This window comes from Canis lupus, chromosome 5 (genome assembly GCF_003254725.2).
Source record: "Canis lupus dingo isolate Sandy chromosome 5, ASM325472v2, whole genome shotgun sequence".
Taxonomy (NCBI): domain Eukaryota; kingdom Metazoa; phylum Chordata; class Mammalia; order Carnivora; family Canidae; genus Canis; species Canis lupus.
Genome location: NC_064247.1, coordinates 67,964,643 through 67,971,026, shown reverse-complemented (window position 1 = coordinate 67,971,026; position 6,384 = coordinate 67,964,643).

Here is a 6,384-nt window from a genome sequence, read left to right as displayed (position 1 = left end):
CCCAGCTGCTGTGGACACAGGGACGGGGGAGGTGTTCGTGATCTCCATTTCGACAAAGATCACATAGCAGAGAACGCTTCAAGATCTCTTGTTAACCTTGATGTTAGACTATGAATCCCAGTTAACTTATTTACTTTTTTTTTAAACTATCTCTTTACTTCTTTTTCTTTCCTTTAAGGGATTACTGTGATTTTGAGTGGAGGGGGCGTTGAAAGCTTCAGTACCTAAATCCTTGCCCTCTGTTGTCAGCGGAGCAAGGGTTCTGCTGACTGAGCTAGCTTGTGCACATGGAAGTCCCTAGAGGTTCTGCAAGGCATGCCAACAATCAAACCAAAAATACTCTTGGAGCTCTACAATACTTGAGTGTATTAAAGGCTCTGAGAAGTCCTGCGGTAACTTAACAGTTAACCTTCTATCAATCCAGCATTTCCAAACTTCACTGAGCCTGAAACTTTTTTTTTTTTTTTGGTCTCATACCTTGTCCAGCCCTCCACAAACCATGTTTTGCAGAACTTCTGCCAACTTTGGTATAGCTTACCCTCTTCCTATTCCAGGAAAGATTTTATTATTAGAGGACCCTTTAGAAGGCATGGTACCTGTGATCTGTTCTAAGTCACAAAGAGGTGGTTGTTGAATCAGAGTCTGGGGGCAGGTGGGGAAAAGCACACAGATTCCATGTGTGCTTTGGGGAGCAGGATGGCTTTGACCTCGGGAAGAGGAGAGCCTTCAGTTTTTAGCCGAAGCCAGCCATTGTATTTTTGACTACCGTGACCTATCCCCAGATACAGGTGCAGTGCTGGTCGCTATTCAAATTTTCTTGTGCCTTGTGAATTCCATACCATGTCCTGCACCTCATACTTTGTGGTGTCACTCCTGCCACTGTGAAGGCAGTTTGTCATTTATGTGGCTTGGAATCTAATATCGTTAGGGTTCTTTTAAAGGTAAGGTTGATGAGTTTCTTCTCATGGATGAGCCTCACGTAATTGGAGGTGGTTTCCCCATGCTAAGAAAGGTTTTTGAGCTTATCTGTGTTGATGGAAAGGAACATTGTGACTGGTGAGCCGCATTTGCACTGTGATGGGACCCATGATGGGTATCTGCTGCCCACGTTGTTAAGATGGCAATCACTCTGCTGTGCTGTCCAACTGAGGATGGAAGGAAATGCTTCTTAACCCAGATGGGCAGAACTTGGGGCTGTACTCTTGGAGGTGGCCATTTGAACTGAAGAATCCTGGTAGTGGTTTCCAAGCCCAGTGACAAAGATTGGGTTCTTACGGGCCATCATCTTGAGACGCAACAGCACCATTTTGCTGCCTTTGAGAACTTTGAGAACACCCAAATCGTTTCTTTTGATCTTTCAGAATAAGCAGAGTGGGCTTTCATTCAGGATTTATTTTTCTCTCACTTTTAAAGAACTAGAGTTGTAGCTTCGCATCCATTGTATGCTTGGAGTTTGATCGTCACCCAAGTTGGAACCCTGTTTGCTTAAGACATAAATGTAATACCAGAAGGGAGGAGACTAGAAAGCTGGGGAGTCCTTGTTACTTAGAGTGGTCTTCCTGCTAAATATACAGAGGTTGTCTTAGCAACTTGTGCGTATGGCTCAATCGGCATTTTTAACATCTTAGATGTCGAGTGTTAACATTTTAGCATTTTAGACTGCCAGGTAGGACTTTCAGATCTTGATCTGAGCAGAAAGGCTTGTGTGTGTAATTATGTTCTAAATGCCCCTTCACCTTGCTCTTTAACGATAAGGTGACCTCACGGTGACTTAGTAGAAACTCCAGAAGCTAACCCTAAGGGGTTTTCAGTTTTGGGTGGAAGCCCAAATGCCAAAGGGAATGGGGTCCCAGTCCCTGCTCTGAGGTCCAAGGTCCCAGGTCCCACGCTGTGAGCTCAGGTGTATTAACCTGCAGTTCACAATACCTGGCCCCAAAGCCAGGGTGACCTTACAATGGTTTGCAGCAACGCAGGAAGTGAAAGACCTCCACCCCCACCCCCTTGTAGAGTTATCAGCCTTTATCTTTTCTGGTTCTCCATGGCATGTGGCTTAGCCAGCACCTGCCTAAGGAGTACCTCACGGGCTTTCTGTGTCTCAAAGCTTTTGGCTGGAATCTCAGACCACCACCCCCACCTCTGGAGGGCCAGCTCCATCCTTGGCATCTCCATGGATTCCAAGTATCTTCAGTGGAGTGAGGAGCAGAGGGGGCCGTGTTCTGGCCTCCAGAATAAACCTCTGGAGTGCAGGGCAACTCCCTGGGCACTTGGAGATCCCTCCCTATACGTCTGCCGAGCCTGGCAGTTTTTAAAGTTTTTTGAAATGTTTTGATACTTTTTGATACCATTTGCTAATAACAGTTTTGTAGGTTGCTGCCAGGGTTTTCCACTTCACCCCCCTGTCCCCCACTCCACCCCCTTGAACTTGCACTAGACAGCAGGTGCCCTGTGGGTCTCGCCCGCCTCCAGTGGCTTTGTCTTGGATCTCACTCCCTTCTGTGGCTGTGTTCTGATACAACTCTTAAATTTTGTAAGGTCATGCGTGGCCCCGCGTGGCCTGTGACTCTGACCGCCTTAGGCCCCCAACTGAGCAAGAGGCCACTGATTTGCCAAGATGACGTTCTCATTCCCTTAAGATACTCTGCTTTTCTCCCGAAGCTCCTACCTCAGCGGTGTGTATAGAGGTGAAACCATCCCTGAGGACTGACCCGTGTGTCACCTTTCTCATACAGGTCACTGCTCAACCCAGGGCTTGCCGGGGTCTTCATCCACTGCCATCCACCCCCTTTAGAGACATTTCAACACACACTCTGTAACAGTGAACCATCCCACACTTTACAGAATTCCTGCCCTCAGCTTGGAAGTTAATTCCTCTCTTTTTTAACAGGAATGGAATTTATGGCTTCTGAGGGTGTGTTGGGGTCTCAAGAAATTGTCTTTTGGTTGCCTTAGTTAAAAGAGGTAAACGAATGTGCAGATGTGGTGGTGGGGCAGGGCTGAGGGAATCAACCTTCCGGGTCAGTTTTCTTTGAGCAAAGGAACACTTTGCAAAGTGACTCGATGCCACCTTTACAGGTTTGCTAGCAGCGGAAGGAAGACTCAGATCCTTTGGGGTCAACTGAAGTTAATCATCACCACCAGCCCCCCACCCCCCTTTCAAAATCAGTAAGATATTTGACGAGTATGCAATTCACTGAGTATGTTCTGGCTACTAATGTTACCAAAACCTGTAATTGTGTGTGTGTATGTGTTTTAATTTGTTGCTTTTGTATTTGTAATTTTATGACACTCGAAGGTTTTCTGTGTCTTACCTCTTTTTAATTAATTTTCTGCACGTTGATTTTTTTTCTTTGTTTTTAATTCCATACAGAATATTCAATCCTCAAAACACATTAAAATGATTTGCCTGCTAGGGTATGGTTTATTTTATAATTACATTCCTAGTCTTGTGTGGTTATTGTAATGATCTTCAGGCCTGTTTTCTCTGCCCGAATGAAAAAGAACCCTTTGCATGTTGAGCCCAAATATAATTTGGAAATTAACCAGACTGCCTCTTAGTGCTGTGGGAGGCTGGGACATTTCGAGGCTGCTTTCATTGTGCTTCTAATTACTATATTTTGCCAGGAATTTCATTCAAATCCTTGATTGCAGCCCAAAGTTCTGTGACCTGAAATGAAGCTATTTGCTTAAATTTGTGTCAGTTGGGATAATTTGATTAGAGAAGAGACACAGAAACCAGGGGAAACTTAGCTTATGACAAGCAGTTTATGATCTTTATCAGAAAAACAGCATAACATTTCTATAAGAACAAAGTTGGCTCCATGTCCCATGGGGGCAAAGAAGTACATATGGCCCCACTGTGCCCTGCAGGGGTTTCACAGCGACCCCAGCAGACAAGCCTAGTCACAGTTGGGACACCTTTTCCCTATACCTTTAGCAGATCAGCATCGGGAGGACGATGGGCAGTTCCTGGCATGCCTATTGTGTGTGGAACCTGGACCAGAATTTGCCTCTGAGCCAATAGCTACCCCAAACAGGACCCTGGCTACCAGATGCTGAATTCAACAGGATTCTTTCAACTCTAGAAGCATCTTGGGTTAGAATTGGCAGTCTTCCCATTTTCTGAGTGAGGCATCCAAGGCTTGGGTTACATTATCTTCCCTAAGTTGAATTACCCTACCTACACAGCTGGTCAGTGCTTGTCTTGCTTGGGTTCTCTCAAACCCAGGGCTTTAGACAAGGCAGGTGATTTATATGGGGAGGTGGTCCCCAGGAAGCTGGAGTGAGACAGGAAGGAGGAAAGGCTGATGAGAAGCTTTATCTACAGCTGAGTAAGAAACCACTCCCAAGCAGTGGCTGTAAACGATAATAAGCAAGTTCGTGTTGATGAAGGTGACACATATTCACGAGGCTTCTGCCCTGAGCCCGCCAGGCACCACTGCAGGGGCCGGGAACACGGCGGTGCTCAAACCCCAAGGGCTTACATCCTAGTGGGGAAACAAGGACCAACAAACACGGGTCAGGTAGGGACACACAATCCGAATGTACTAATCGAACTCTACTCTTTAAAGGGGTCACTTTTAGGAGAGACGAATTCTATGTCAACAGAGCTCTGCATGTTTTGAGCTCTGCATAGGGAGTGTGCATGGCAGGTGATGGGAACCAAGGCCCTGAGCAAGGTAGGAGGTGGTGAGGTTTGGGAGCTGGGGCCTGCCCAGAGGGCTTGAACAGAGGAGGGAATTGACCTGACCCCTCTGTTTTCCAAGCAAAGCCTGGATGTGGTGGAGAGCAGGGCCACAGGGGGAAGGGGAGGAGGAGGAGCCAGCTGTCTGCCTGTGTGTGGACAGTGCTGGCTGGGGAGACTTCCTTGACAGACCTGCCCCCCTCACCTCCGTCCCAGTCCGCCCTAGGGAAGCACTGCGGCTGCCCTGTCATCTCACACCCTGAAACAAACGGCATGTAGACGTGGTGGCTCATGAGGACAAGTTAGTTGTGCCCTACAGCCCTGTGGGGCAGGAGGGTGGCCAAGGCCCACCGAGGATGTTCTACTGCTCCCCGCAGCGGCGTGGCCTTGGCCGGGGACTCTTGGGGACACGGCCTCACTCCACACCTGCTCTGGATGGGAGGCTGGCCTCTGCGGGGCCTGCCTACCACACCCCTGCCCTTTCCCACTCAGAGGTTTCACCTGGGGGCTCAGGCCAACCGTGTTCCGAGACGGGGAGTGGAAGGTGCCTCTGTTTTCTAAAAACTAACATACAGTAAGATGTACTCTGTGTATACAGTTCCACGAATCTTAAAACCAATCAATTATTTCCTGCAGCAATGAAAGCCCAGCCTTGGATGCAGCGATAAACAAAATGGGCTCTAACCATGCAATGAAATGTTACTCGGCTGTACGCAGGAATGAAGCTCTGATCCAGCCACAACACAGATGAACCTGGCCACCACCCGCTGAGTCACAGAAGGCAGACACAAGGGACCCCATCCTGTAGGGTCCCATTTACACACAAGGGCCAGAATAGGCAAATTTAGAGAGCCAGGAGGTAGATTTAAGGTTGCTTAGGGCTGGGGTGGGGATGACAGGGATAGGGAGCTGTAGCTAACAGGTACTGGCTTCCTCTTTGCATGATGAAAATGTCCTAAAATCGATTGTGATCATGGCTGTGCATACCTATGACCCTGAAAAATCGTTGAATTGTACACTTTAATGGGGCAAATTGTATGGAATGTGAATTATATCTTGATAGAGCTGGTTAAAATGTTAAAGCAATAATTCAGCCCATTTTCTGAGATCTGAGTTTTATCTCCAAGATAGCTATAGGCTGAGAGCTTTTCCCTCCTTGGGTTCTAAAATAGGGGACGAAATGATGAGAATAGAGGCAGCATTCATTCTAGGCCTGTGGTACAGCCACTCTGCATGGGAGGGGGGCCTCAGGGCAGCCTCCAAAAGTACCCTAGAGCATAGTCCTCAGACTGTGATCCCCATCACTATCCCAGGACACTTGCTCAGCATTCAGATTCTCAGGCCGCACCCCAGATCTGCTGAATCAGCTACTTCGGGCGTGGGGCCTGGCGATACATGTTCTTGCAAGCCCTCCTGGTGAGTGTAATGCATGCTACTTTGAGGATCACTGCTCTCTAGAGGTGCCTGTCTTCGGTCTCCTGTCTCCTGTCTCCTGCCCCAGGCCTTCCTGGGCTGTGACGTCTTGCCAAATCAGTGACAGTTGTGCCCGGTTGGCTCTGGCCAAAACCCGAACCATGGGGCTTCTCTCTGGTTAAGCACAACCCTGTCTAGGGGTAGCTGAGCTTCCAGCTTCAAAGCCTGGGAAAGATCTTAGAGCAAACTTTCTGCAGGGTCCCACACCTGCTGCATCCCAGAGAAGGGGA